Source organism: Lethenteron reissneri, chromosome 37 (assembly GCF_015708825.2).
Source record: "Lethenteron reissneri isolate LAM-NWPU_2019-01 chromosome 37, ASM1570882v1, whole genome shotgun sequence".
Classification (NCBI taxonomy): Eukaryota; Metazoa; Chordata; class Hyperoartia; order Petromyzontiformes; family Petromyzontidae; genus Lethenteron; species Lethenteron reissneri.
The window spans coordinates 1,575,359-1,590,441 of NC_083815.1; positions in this window are offsets into that span (position 1 = coordinate 1,575,359).

Sequence of the window (15,083 nt, forward strand, 5' to 3'; positions counted from 1 at the left end):
ATTCTTGGATGGTGAAGGGAACGATGCCGTGCATCGTATGCACGTTGTATTTGTACGTAGCTTGAACTTTCTTTCGCACCGTACGTAGCCCACCGTGCTAATCGTGATGGTAACCACGCTGATTCGATTCGATCGCCCGGCGAGGCAGTTGACACAATGGGGCGAGTTTATCAAATTCCTCCCCTCACCACCCCGTCCCCCGGCACCCCAACAGCCCATACCCTCCACCTGCCAGCAGCTCTGAAGCAGTGTCCACCACGGTCAGTCGATCACGCAGGTCACGTCTGGTGGGATAGAGCGTGGGCACTCCCACCTCTTCCACGACGTGCGGCCAGCTTGGAAGAGTAGGCCAAGTGATCTCTACAGCGCCACGCAGCCGTTCCAGCATCCTCGCACTCGCCGTGGATGCCACCAGGCCCCCGCCATCGCTGCCTTCCTTCCGCCAGATCTCTCAAGTCGTTACTCCTCGACTTAAGACCGAGACAGGAAGACGTCTTCACAATTCTGGCTGTCGCCTGACGAAGCTGGTTGTCGTTGTAATCACCGGCGAAACGTCACGGTACTAGACAACACACTTGAACACACACGACCGGTGTGTTGAGGTAGTAACGTATTGGCACGTTTCGTTCACGTGACAAACCTTACTAATTGGCTGTGTCGGGTGGTGGCGGGTTTAACGACACACTTATATATCTACGCGATCTCACTCCGCCCCCCCCTCGGGGGGGTCATAATAGCTGGCGCTTTTGTTGCGATATTGCTCACGCCGCTCCGCGCACAGGTTAAACCAATCAGCTCCGCGCGTAATGAGCGCGGAGCGTGGGTACAAGACAAGACAAAGCTCCCCGTGTAGCCTTGAGCAACAGACGATTGGGGCAATTGCTGTGAGCGAACATCCTTGTAAAGGAAGGCTGGAAATGAAAACGCCCAAAAAAACGTCATCACGGATCGAGTCAGTCTCATCCGTGACCCCTGCTTTTGGCTCTTCCCGTCTGTTGCAAAGTCGCCACGGCCTTCGAGGACCACTCTGACGGCACCACCACCGCGTGGCTTCTGCTCTGGCGAGGCAGGTGAGCGCGCCTCCCGGCGGATTGTAAATCAGTTTTTGCTTTTCGGCGCCGATGAAGCTAATCCCACCTGCGCACGTCCCCTCGAGACGTTAATTCCACAAATTCCACAAATCAAATCGCGAGTACGTTTGGGTACAAGGCCCGCCGTGAAGGGAAGGCGCTACGTGTTGCTCATAGTGGGCTGCCACCGTGGAGAGATGTTAACTACCTCGCTCGGTATACAGGAGGTCGTGGCTTCAATCCCGGCAACAGCGCATTCTATATGTTTGCAGTTTTCATGTCGCTCTCTCTCTCTCTCCCAGTGGTCGCGTGAAGTTTTCTCCGGGTCCTCCGATAACAGCACTTGCGGCTACAGTCTGTTAAGGCGATACGGGGGGTATTGGTAGTCGTTGGTGGCTTGTGGTGGTGGTGGCGATCGTGGCAATTATCCTGGTGGCAGTCGTGGTGGCAGTGGTGACGAGGAGTTGAAGGTGATGGAGGCGAGGGGGGAAGGGCTCTAAATGTACTCAATGCTGAGTGCCCCAAATCGGCCAGCACCACCACTGACAGTGACGGCGATGTAAAGTAGCGATGTAATTATCACACTTGCACGTATCCATTGCCCGGCGTCGTGCACACAAACATTCCCCCGCGACTCGCGAGCTCAACGCGCACCATCAGGGGAGACTCGCGAGGCGCACAGCGGATTTTTATCTCAGCGACAGCCGAGCGCGTTGCGCCATCGATCGCGTTTGCATCGCGGTCACGGGGGCGTCGTCACGTCCGCTTTGCGACGAGAGAGGAGCACGAGGGGACGATGTGACGTGAGCGCCGCGAGGGTGGCGCGGATTCTAAAACGAACTTACTCTCTCTTTCTGTGTGTCTGTCTGTCTCGCGCGCACATCAAACGCTCCCGAGTTGCGGTGCCTCTCAGCGATCGGCAAGTGTTGACCCGCGGACGCCAAAGATGTCTCAACGGGAGAGGCGAAGGTCCCCTGCAATTGCTTGCGCACGCCGCAGCTGGAAGCTGTGATTAACGAACACAAATTTATGCGTATGTCGTATACTACCCCCCCCCCCCCACCAATTAATTGTTAAAGCTATTATTATTATTAGCTGCAGCAGCAACATCAGTCGAGGCGTGCAGAGTTTGTGTGTTCTCTCTCCTCCCTGCTCGTGATGGGTGTCCTCCGGGTTCTCCGGTTTCCTCCCATCGCCAAAACAAACCCCAATGCAATGTCGCCGCTATTGTTCAACACATGCCAATGCTGAAACATGACTTGCAAATGAGTGACTCAATTTGGGATAACACACAACAGCAGCAGCAGCAGATTCATCCCCCCTCCGACCGGCGAAAACTTGGCAGGACCATCCTGGAACTCAGTGAGGCTTCTCTGGCTAGACATGAACAAATGGGTTGTTGAGTTTATTTGATTTGTTACACGGATGGTCCCGTTTAGGCAGTCGTCCGGCTATTTTACAACGAAGATCGCTCTTGTAGAGAATGAGTACCGCAGGGTCCTTAAGGAATATTTCTGTGGTGGCTAGGATATGGTAATAGCCTCGCCTGGTACGAAAGAGGTTCGTGGGTTCGATCCCGACCCTGACGCCTGTTGTATATTTGCAGTTTGCGGTGTCTCTCTCGCCGTGGTCTCGTTTTTCTCTGAGTCCTCCGATTCCTCTCCCCCCCCCCCCCCCCCCCACATGCGCTTCGAGTATTTGACCGCTGCTAAACATTCACACGTGATGATGATGATGATGACGATGATGATGAGACACTTTGTTGAGCGATCATTCGTGGCCAGGTCGCTTCTGAAGATAGAGCTGTATAGCTCAGTAGGCCTCACGTGGTAAACATTTTAAAAATATATATATGATAGTTTAAATAGTTTCTAGTTTGAACCGAACACACGCGAGTCAAAAAGAATAGCTTCGGTACAGGTGCAAGTAAGATGTAAATTTAAGAGCGATTATGAATAATAATGACAACACATGTGTAAAATGCTATTTACGTATGACTATTGTTATTGTTTAACGGCAAGCACGGCAATAGCGGTGGTGGTGGCGGTAATTTCGCATCAATGCGATCGTCGGCAATGTCAGGAGACCACGAAGGTACAGAGGACAGCAGCGCGCATTGCCAACGCCACTCTGTGTCAAGGGGGCCGAATGGGCCGTGCCTTGTCGCTTTACGAAGTCGCACTGGAGCTGTCATTATAGATGGGGGGAAGGGGGCACACACACGCACACATAGACACAGATCCCCCGTGTAGCCTTAACAGACTGTTGGGGCAAGTGCTTTTCGCGTGCACCTATGAAGGCCGGCACGGCACACGAGGGGGTGAGTGGCCAGCATCGTGCGCGGCCGCCTTTGTCTCCCAGTAGCGATGTTTACACATTGCACGACGTACTCATTGAGGCTGAGTCGATATAGGAGAGGCTCAGGACCGGGTCAGAAGATCGTCATTGGTGTTGACCGTGAGCGTGAATCGAACTCGGGTCGCCGGGTTCCTATTGCAGTGCGCTAACCGCTACACTACCGCTCCCCCCCCCCCACACACACAGGGCACCTAGCCAGTCAACCACCCACCACCACCACCCTCCCACCGGCAGCTGCACCCTTCCGGGTGACTAGGTGCATTGAAGGCGGACACCTCGGCGCGCCGGTAATTAATACACAGAGCCCAGAGACACACTCCTAATGACGCTGCCCCCGCTGGCGCGCGCTGATGCACGAGACGCGTTTATGAATCCGCTCCACCTCCAACTCCTCCCCGTCACGGCGCACGCGGCCTTGCGGTGTTTGTCAGAGAGAAGGAGGAGGGGGGAGTTTTTTGGGGGGGGGGTCTTAGTCGGGGGTGGAGGGCAGGTTTGGGGAGGTTGGGGTTTGGTGATGGGGGACAGAGCCCATGGAGGGAGAGGGTAGGATGATGTAGGGGGCATGAGAGGGGTCGACTCATAGATGATTCTGCAAGACTGCTGGCAGTTAGTGAAGCCATCAGGCCAGGGTTTAGCTTTGGGAGGAGGGAGCGAGGGGGCGAGGGAGGGGTAGGGGGTGGGCGAGGGGGCGTAGAACAGTTCTGCCTGACAGAGCCTAAGCGAGCCTCTGGAGACTCGGGGGCAACTGGGGTCATCGCTCGAGAAGGATGAAGAAGGGGAGGGGGGAGGCAGGAGGGGGAGGCAGGAGGCGATCTCCGACAAGCGCCTCTCGTCGTCGTCGTCCGCGGGGCTCGCGTTCCCTGCCACCGAGATGCGCGTTCGTCCTCCGACCCCCCCCCCCCCGCCCCCCATGGGGGGCATGTGGGCTGTCCCCCATCACCATGCTCTTGTCGCAACCCTCCTGTACTCGGAGCACTAAAAGTAAATCTGGTTTCTTACGAAATAATAAGAATAACAATATGCTAAGATAATGCGTATCGCGCGGTATTTATACACTGTGTGTATTCTCTAGAATTTACGGAATATCCTGGCGAAATTAATGACGTTAATGGGAGCACATATTGAAAAGTTACAGCGATCGCAAATGAGCCGTGGCCAGTTTTCTGTCTTGGTTACTCCCATCTCTTATTAATTATTGTTATAATTGTTATTGTTGTTTGACGTCTTTCGAACTTCTTCTTCCGCCGTTGAGAATTAAACTCAGTGTTTATTCGTTGCACGGACGAAGAAAAAAAAAATCACATTCAGCCATTTACCCGGCAAGCTTCGGTGTCCACGTCCCGCAGCAGCCACGAACAATCGAGTTACCGTTGCGGTCGACAGGAGCTGAGCCAGCAGCCAGCCAGGGCACTCGAGGCTTATAATAATAATATTATTATTAATGAACACGGATTATAAATACAATTTATCGAACATGTCGACTCATCGGCTTTACAGACTCGTAGAGCGCACTTGCACGTAACCGAAATTGCCCGTGCCGATTCCTCTCCGCCCCCCCCCCCCTCTCTCTCCCGAGTTAATCACGCGGCCAATATGCACACATGCTGCCTCCTTCTATGTGTGCTCTGAATCACCGGGACCCTCTCTCTCCGCCGTGTTCCCTTCCTCCTCGTCCTGGCTCCGTGGGCCGCGGTCGCAAATCGCACAAAACAAACGTTATTACGCGGCGGGGAAATTTTGTAGCCCGCCAGCACCAAGAACCCCCCCCCACCCACCCCCCCGGTCCAGAACCGTAAAGGTCAGCGAGATTTCTCTCTTGTGGTGTAATAAACCTCAGCGGTGTTGCGGTATGCGGCTGTTTACGGCGGTGCGTGTGCTGTGCGTATGCTGTGCGTGTGCTGTGCGTGTGCTGTGCGTGTGTCGTGGGGAGCGGTGGCGTAGCGGTTAGCGCACTGCGCTACGAACTCGGCGACCCGAGTTCTATTCCCGCTCACGGCCAACACCGGTGACGAGTAACTGAACCGGTCCTGGGCATCTCCTAGGTCCATTCAGCCTCAAATGAGTACCTGGTGCGGTGTGTAAACATCGCCACTAGGGAGGCAAAGGTAGTCAGGACTGGAGCTGGCCACCCACCCTGCCGTGTGCCGTTCCGGCCTTCATAGGTGTTCGCTAACAGCACTCCACTTGCCCCAACAGTCTGTTAAGGCTACATGGGGGGGGGCCTGTGCCTGCGTAAGCTGTGGTGGTGTCCGTGTGTGTGTGCCGGCGCGTGTGAGCTTTAAAAGTTTGGAGTTTTTGCCTTCACTCGCAGGGGTGTCGCCGTGCCTTTTTCTGATAAAGACAAAGTTCACGAAATATTGCTTCGATCAAATGAGTTTCAAAGAGCCGGGCCACTTTGCAAGCCGACGGCTGATGGATCACCGTACACAGATGCTGTGAAACTCGTTTTCCGGGGGCATCAATGAGGAGCTGTGTTTTGGCTCGCCAGAATAAGGCGGAAAACGTGGACCCCACCTGTTCCGTCTGCATGGAATACAGTGTTGCACCCTTACACACGCGGGCTTACTTCGGGTGTTCTCCGATTTCCTGCCACACGTAAACACTCATTAATAGGACCAATAGCAATTCCATATAACGAGGACCGCAGAGCTTGGGGTGGGATGTGGCGCCGGCTCATTGCTTGGCGTGGCTTCCAACGAGACTTCCCAGAGGACACTCATGGTGCCCACAAAGGAATTATTACTAAATTGGGATCACACGCAGCTTCAAATATCGCACCCACCCCCCTACTGCCAAAATAATGCTCGCTTGCAGGCCAGGTGCTGAGTCGCCTTGTGGCGCACAGGGACAGCTGCCACTGGGGGTGCCCTAGGTTAGAGCACACATCAGCAAACGTCACTCCCCTAGTGGCAAAATTAGTCCTCTTCACAGGCCAGGTGCTGAGTCTCCTTGTGCCGCACAGGGACAGCTGACACTGGGGGTGCCCTACGTTAGAGCACACATCAGCAAACGTCGCTCCCCTAGTGGAAAAATTAGTCCTCTTCACAGGCCAGGTGCTAAGTCTCCTTGTGCCGCACAGGGACAGCTGACACTGAGGGTGCCATTTCACTCGCAAAGGGCCCTGATCCATAATAGAGGTTTTTTGGGTTAGATCGCATAAATATATAAATGTGTCGTTAAAACCTGCCACCACCCGACACAGCCAACTAGTAAGGGTTGTCACATAAACAAAACGTCGCCAATTCGTCACTAGTACAGCACTAGTGTATACTGTAGTAGTGTAGTGTATAGTGTAGTGTATAGTGTACTAGTACAACACACTGGTGTGTTGGAGAGCCAAGCCACGATATTTACAATCTGAGTGCGACGTTTTGCCAGTAATTACAACGAGCTTCATCAGGCGACAGCCAGATCCACCTGTTTCGTTCCTTATCTAGAGGCGTAGATGTGGTGACCACGCTTCTGCGCTCTTGAGTCAACGTACATTATGCATGCGCATTATGCGGGCCCATTGATCTTGTCCAACCCGTCCATTGTGCGTATTAAAGGGCTCTGAGAAGCCTCGGCGTCATAAAAAAAAGAAATGCACTAGATGAAACGCAGCTCACCGTCACGACAAATGGGTATCATCATTGCGCGGTTGGCTACGTACGGCGCGAAATAATCTCGACGTACATTCATACATCTGGCTTATTGGCCGCATGACATGCGCGGGGGGGCATGTGCCCCGGCATCGACAAAGCGTCGGTCGCGCGGCTCCCTTTGAGCACCTGTTGGTGTGAACGCCAGTCACGCGGCGGCGCAAAGCTCGTCATGAAGGGGATGAGCGCGAGACCGCTCTGACATTCACGCGAAGTTAAAGCACCCCCGAATACACAAATGTCAATTGCATTTGCAACATTTCCAGCAACGCAACTCGGCCATAACTAATTGCACAAAGGTTATGTTTATCTATTAGACCTTAACATAGCTTGAAGTTAAATTAGTTACACTCGGATAATCACGATTTACGGCCTCACAGTGTCGATCCACTGCTGGATGAAGGTCTTGCCGTGTCCTGTTCACGATCGGGCAACAAAGAAGCGGCTTCACGGGCACGGGAGAGCGAGAGAGCGCGCCCGTCGAATTCGGGAAGACGAACGAGTCACAGGCGTGGCGCACGAAACGGGGCCCCAACGTTTGAGTATTAATGCGCGCGGATTATTCAATTACCTCGCCCACTTCATTTCCAATCAGGGCCGTACTTAATAATCGGACCTTGGCGATTAAAACGATGGATCCGGGTCTCTCTCGCAGAACGCGTGTGGTCTGTCTACTTCCCAAATCCACTTCCCGTGAAAGGGGTGGGTGGGGCGGTGGGGATGGCCGCTACGTCTGTCCTGACGCATCCTATATAGGCCGTGGCCGCCCGTTGAAATTATGAATAATTAAGGGGGCAATTAGGCAATTACCGCGGTGCACATCACTCACAACGGCGCGCATTACTCACAGCGGCCGGGGCAGATGGGGGAAACAAGCAATGATAAGTTAAATAAAATAAAAACTACCTGACAGGTCAGTCCATCAAGAGAGCCTCGGTTTAGTGAGAGAAATTATTTGGTGGTGATGCTGTTGCTTTGGCAGTGGTGCACAAATAACAACAAATCGGCACATTTGTCATGATCAACGAACACCAACTCCCGTCTTTAGAGCTGCTTTTTGTGTTTAGTTTGTTGTCTTTCCCCCGCATCTCCGATGAGTAAGGGTTGCTACGTACGGTGCATATAATAGGCGATGTCAGGCAATGGTCCCATGTGCAATGAATAAGGGCCATTGCCTGAAACGTTGATTCAACGTTGGGCCAACGTTAGTCCAACGGTTCAAGCGACGTTTCAACATTGGCCCAAACGTTGCGCGTTCACTGGGAAGTCGCCTCGCAACTGCCTTAAAAACAAAAACGACAGCGGCGTTTCACTGGCCCAGGGCCGTGCAGCGTTCTCCTGACGAGAGATTCCTGGCCTCTGGTCGTGGCTGAAGAAGTGCACACCTCCACACGAGCACGCCACTTAATGAATGCCCCCATAGCCGATAAGGTCGTAAGTATCACCCACATTTTTATTTCATGTTTTTTTCTCTCTCTCTACATTTTTCTCGTGCGAAATTCTGCAAATTGTCAGCTCGAACAAAAATGATAACCTTCCCACCGGGTGTAGGTGTGTGGGTAGGTGTGTGGGTAGGTGTGTGGGTAGGTGTGTGGGTAGGTGTGTGGGTAGGTTTGTGGGTAGGTGTGTGGGTAGGTTTGTGGGTAGGTGTGTGGGTAGGTGTGTGGGTGGGTGTGTGGGTGGGTGTGTGGGTGGGTGTGTGGGTAGGTGTGTGGGTGGGTGTGTGGGTAGGTGTGTGGGTGGGTGTGTGGGTGGGTGTGTGGGTGGGTGTGTGGGTGGGTGTGTGGGTAGGTGTGTGGGTAGGTGTGTGGGTAGGTGTGTGGGTAGGGGTGTGGATAGGGGTGTGGGTAGGTGTGTGGGTAGGTGTGTGGGTAGGTGTGTAGGAGGGGCGCGGGTAGAGGCGTGTGGGTAGGTGTGTGGGTAGGTGTGTGGGTAAGGCACGGTGGGCGGAGGGGAGTTTGTTGCGGGGTGGTGTGGGGTGGAAGACAGGACGACGGCATAGAGAATAATAAATAACGTAGCGGAGCGCACCTTCAAAAAAACTACCCCCACTCACCCCCACCCACCACCACGAGACCCAGCCGTCTTGCGTGCCACGTGATGTAAAGACAAGAGTTGCCTGCGTATCATTGGGTCATTAGCGGCACCCCTTGCGAATTCCGAGCCGAAATAATGCAGCATCGACAACGCAGCATCGCGCATTAATTCGCAAATGACTGGAATCGCGCGTAAATTACGTGGAGTCCCACCGTGGGATACCATCAGCGCGAGTGCACGCGCGGTGCACGCGCGCGCTCAACAAAGACAAAGATCCCCTGTGTAGCATCAGAGGCATTTGGGGCAAAGCGCTGTTAGCGAGTAGCAATTTGAGGCTGAGTGGCGGGGTGGCGCCTTTGTCTCCCCAGTGATGATGTTTGACACACTGCACTGGGTACTCATTTAAGGCTGAGTCGACCTAGGGGAGGCCCAAGACCGGTTATGATAATCGTCACTGGTGTTGGTGGCCTTGAGAGGGAATCGAAATCACAAACAGACTCTCTCAGCCATAACAACTCAAATCACGTGCTTACAAACACACACACAAACGCACAGCACACACTCACGCATTCGCACAGCACACACTCATGCATTCGCACAGCACACACTCTCGCATTCGCACAGCACACACTCACGCATTCGCACAGCACACACTCACACACAAGCATAAAGGCGGGCTGCAGAGGGCTTCATCAATCGCTTATATTTGTATTCAGATATCCTTTTGATTATCGCCAGAGGTTAATAATTGAATAGAGCAATTCAATAAACACACACACACACAATACTAATAATAATAGGACTCTATCCACGCTACGTTGGGCATGTGGCGCCGCGTGTCTGCCCGGATCGTGTTCTTACAAATTCTGGATTAAAAGGAAACCGTGTTTTGGTTAAACCTCTGGAGGGCTTAGGGGTGTTTTTTAGCTTTCAGAGCGCAAGATAAAAAAAATTATATATGAGGAATCTACAGGTTCAACTGACGCGGCTCAATATCCCCTTGAAAAATCATCTGACAACACGCACCGCCACGCATTACATGCAACCAGTCGCAAGATCGATCATCAGCAGCAGCGGCAACCGCAGCAGAACGTGATCTATCCACTGCTGGATGAGGGCCCTCCCCATCTCTCGCGGTTATTGCAATCCGTCCAGCTCCGGCACGCGAGCCGATTTCATCGCTCCATCTCCCCGCGGCAGGGCCGTCCTCCCGTTCTTTCTGTCTCTCCAATGGCTGCCACTCCACCACGAATCTCGAGTGTTAGTCAGTCAACATCCCTTCAATGGACGCGTCCTCCTGCTCAAGCCCGCTCACGTCCACGGTGCGTCCCACGCGCCTCCGCTACCTCTAACGCACGCGTTCCTCTCGCTGCCGTCACACTGATGAAGTCTTATCGGCGACAGTGACCCCCCCCCCCCGACTCTGAAAACAAGTGAAGGACACTGCCACAGGTCGCTTTCGTCCGTGCGCAATGGAGACTCTGACTGGACGCGTGACGGCCGAGGTGTAGATCGAGGTCATCAGCCGCCCGCGATATCCATCGGAACACGGCCGGGAGTTCAGCTAGCGGGCGAATCAACCATTCTTCCCGCGACTCAAAAGTTTTGCTGGCTGGCTGGAAGGGTTGGGAAGGTGGGAAGTTAGAAAAGGAGAGATGGGGAAAAAAGACGGACGGAGGTTGACGTCCAAATGACATTGCGGGCTGCTAGGTTTGAGCGACGAAGAGAATGAACAATGAACACGGAGAGGAATAATCGAAATCTACTCGGTGTGGCAGCATTCAGAGGTCCCCAGGGAGGGACCTCCCTGCATCCACGCCGGTGAAGGGGCCCCGCTCCGCTCGCCGGGAACCTGGCGCGGCCTCCCGCCAGGGTCGCGGTGCGCGCTCAAGCGGCACAATTAGCGGCGTTTAGACTCAGCCACCCGCAGAGTCACGCGCGACGCCCTTGAAATCACGGCAATTCATTCCTCGACCCATCATCATCGTCACAATTGTCATCACCATCATCATTCTCACCATCATCAACACCATCATCAGCACCATCATCACCATCATCATCACCATCATCACCATCATCACCATCAACATCATCATCACCATCATCATCACCACCATCACCATCATCATCACCATCATCATTATCATCCTCACCATCATCATCATCATCATCACCACCATCATCATCATCGTCATCATCACCATCACCATCATCACCATCATCATCACCATCATCATCACCATCATCACCATCATCACCATCATCGTCACCATTGTCATCACCATCATCATCATCACCATCATCATCACCATCATCATCACCATCATCATCATCATCGTCACCATTGTCATCACCATCATCATTCTCAGCATCATCAGCACCATCATCCGACGTTTCGGTACACGTGCCTGGACCTTCATGCAGCAGTGGATCGAATGACAAAACGGCTGTGCGTGTACAGTGACCCACTGCGGTTGTTTTTGACCTCAACATTTTCAAAGTATGAATATTGTATGGAATTAAACAAATGCAACAATATGTTTGTTAAATCTTGAATTAAAGCTGTCGTGACTGCAGGAATTTATACTCTTTGGGTCTTTCGGTAAAGTCACATAGATAGAAAAATAAAAAAATCACGACGTTTCGATCGCGACACAAGCAATCGTCCTCACCAGATTATTATTTTATTTTGTTACAGTATACAGTATTTCTTTATATAATTAATGACTATTTATTACTGTTTATTGACTGTTTATAAGTTACAGATGAATACAATCGTAGCCTGAACTACATTCAATTTAATAGCTGAGGTGGGCAGAAGTTAGATATATAGAATATGTTTTAAATATATAAAAAATATTATAAATATATAAAGAATATGAAAAGTATTTTATTTAAAATATACTTTAAAATATATATTAGTATAGAAAACATTTATATTAATATTTTTTACATGTATATATAAAAATATCTATTTTTTATAGTTTTTTCTCTTCGTTATAAAAAAACATTCTGGGAGTTCGAGAGCAAATTGTGAAGCGGCACCACCCGCGATGGTTCACGTGGTGCCCGCACGAGAGGGGCCCACGGAGTGGAGGGGTGGGAGGGGAGGGAGGGGAGGGGGGGGAGGGAGGGGGGGGAGAGGAAGGGGAGGGGTGGGAGGGGGAGAGAGGGGAGGGGGAGAGGTGGGAGGGGAGGGGTGGGAGGAGAGGTGAGGGGGAGGGAGGGGGTGGGAGGGGAGGGGATGGAGGTGGGAGGAGAGGGGAGGGGTGGGAGTAGAGGTGAGGGGGAGGGAGGTGAGGGGGAGGGGAGGGGGAGGGAGGGGAGGGAGGGGAGGGGAGGGAGGAGGGAGGGGAGGGGAGGGGAAGGGAGGGGAGGGAGAGGGGTGGGAGGAGAAGGGAGGGGGGGGAAGGGAGGGGATGGAGGGGAGGGGTCCGCGCGGCACGGGGACCCAAATGAAGGGCGACTGCTGCACGGAGCGGCTTTATGAGCAATAAGAGCAGGGACACTGAGGCAATAACCCTCGCCAGCGCTCGCAGCCGCGGCCAATAAGCCCTCGGAAAATATGACCGGCCCGACGTTCTGCGTCAGGTGCGTCCACTTCTCTGCGACGCGGCGTTGTGTGTGGCGATGGTGGGGGGGGGGGGGGGGGGGGTCTGGAGGAAGGGGGGGGGGGTCAGCCATCCGGGCGCAATATTCCGTGTGCCATCTTGGGTGTCGGGGGATACGATTTAACAAACAAACGAAAAATTTGGTGGTGCAGAGCCAGCTAAGCCTGGCGGAGGATCTGTCCGCAATCGTTGTCGTGAAGTCGGAATAAAAATGAAGACGCCCCAGCGCGAGAGAGCGACCTGACGACGCAGGATGACACGGCCACTCGCTGAAGTGTCCGCGGTGTTTGCTCGGAGCCGGTGCGGCGGATGCAGGCGGTGAGTCCCGAGATGACGATTCGTCAACCACCGCCGTCAAACTCCTGAATTGTGTCCGCGTTTCGGGCGGCTGCGATTAAAAACACGGCTCCTCCAACGTGGCCTCCTCAGCCCCCCCCCCCCCCCCCCGCGGTCGCCAACAATCGCTCAGGTGGAAGTCGCAATCTGCCCCCGACACCTGGATGCTGATGAAGTGGAAGTATTTCTAGCTGGCACCCACCGCTGGGATCCAGGGGCTTGGAGCTCGGTTTCCCGATGCCCTCGATCAACCCGGGTTCACCAGGTGTGGCGAGTTCATGGTCCCAGTCCCGTTCGCTAATGACGGCACAACTACACACACCTTTGTGCGCGTAGCTTCCTTGAAGAGCTTTGGATTCGACCTGAAAGGCTGGGAATCCCTAGCACAGGACCGACCTGCCTGGAGAAGAAAAGTACAGAACGGTGCAGTCCTCTGTGAGAGCGGGAGAAGCTCCTGTGCCATCTTGAATAGGCAGCAGCGCAAATAGGCTGCACCTCAGAGCTCTATATCCTCCCTGACCTGTCCAGTGTGCCGCAGAGAATTCCGGGCTCGGATTAGCCTGTTCAGCCATCTGCGCACTCATCAAAACCCAACAAAATGACAAACGTGCCATGGTCATCATCAACTATGATGGACGAACAAGAGAAGAGAGAGAGAGATGGCAAAGGTGCAGCCCTAGTATTTCTTGCACATGCGAAATGCTGGTGACAGGGCCTTCACTCCGGTGAGCTCTCGAGAGAGTCACTTTAGAGTGTTTGGCCAACTCTTTGAAGCTCGTCAGATGTCTAGGAATAGGTGGGAGTAACCCATACTACATCCATGGTATTTTACTTACATGCCCTATATGTTTGACGATCACGTAACAAACGTTGCTCTGCAGCAGGGCATGTGGTGTATGGGTAGGGATCTTAGAAGTAGTTCTGTTGCATCTGCTTCAGCGGGCCATTCTCTAACACGGCGAGATGCGCTGCTCCGCGATAGTTTGTGGCGGACCCCTCGTCTCTGTCGCCAAGTGAACCGATCATCCCGAGAAGCGAGTGACGCAGCAGAGACACGGCCAACGTCTTACAGCCACTGCAGAGCCAGCGGTGCAAACTCCACGTTCCTACGTCGGGGTCGAGTCTGCCCACCGGAGAACCGCCGTGTTTGTGGATTGCCCAGCGTTGCGTGATGCAGTCGCTTACATAACTCTGCTATTAAACAAATACAAATTATGTAATAATATCTATTTATAAGCATATTTCATGAATCATCTCAATGCGCTGTACAAGACACAGCAGCAGGCACTCAGCATGGCGGTAACTCGTGAAGCTAAAAACAAACAACGGTAAAAAATATTAATACAATCAATGCTAAACTCCACTGACTGAATTAGCGAAGAGTTGAATAAACATAAGTATCTGGATGAGATTCAAGATGCGCTTGACGCGTGTTCACAGGTTCGGGGAGTGATCCTGAGACGCCTTGTGAGAGTGGTCCAGAGTGTGGGGGGCTCCTCCACGGAGCAACTTCGCCCGGTCGCCCCACGGACCACACAGACTCGCCCACACGAAGCAAGGAGTGGCTCTAACCGCTGCGCCACTCATCACCCCCCTCCCCCCACCCCCGCTTACTCAACCCCAGCATTAAGTAATGACGACGACATCCACTTTTCCACAGGCCTCTCTCGCTCTCTCTCCCTCGACCGTCTGCAATTTGAGAGAGCGAGCGAGTGCGAGCCAGCGAGCGAGTGGGAGCGAGCGAGAGCAAGAACACACAAGAAAGTATTGGTGAGAGAAAGCTCACAGATGCAGCAGTAATCGAGTGGGGGGGGGAGGGAGGAAGCGGTCGCGTGTATAAAATAAATAATAAAACCGCCGAGGCACATCGCGAGGGCCGTATGAGCAGAGACAACACTGTCGGGCACGGCAGGGAGAGATGCGGCGAGATAATTAGAATTCTTGTTCTTGGAAAATCGCCAACTCCTCTCTCACTCCTCACTCAATGCCAGCGCCCAGAGATGCCGCGAGGGGGTTCGGTTGGGGAAGGG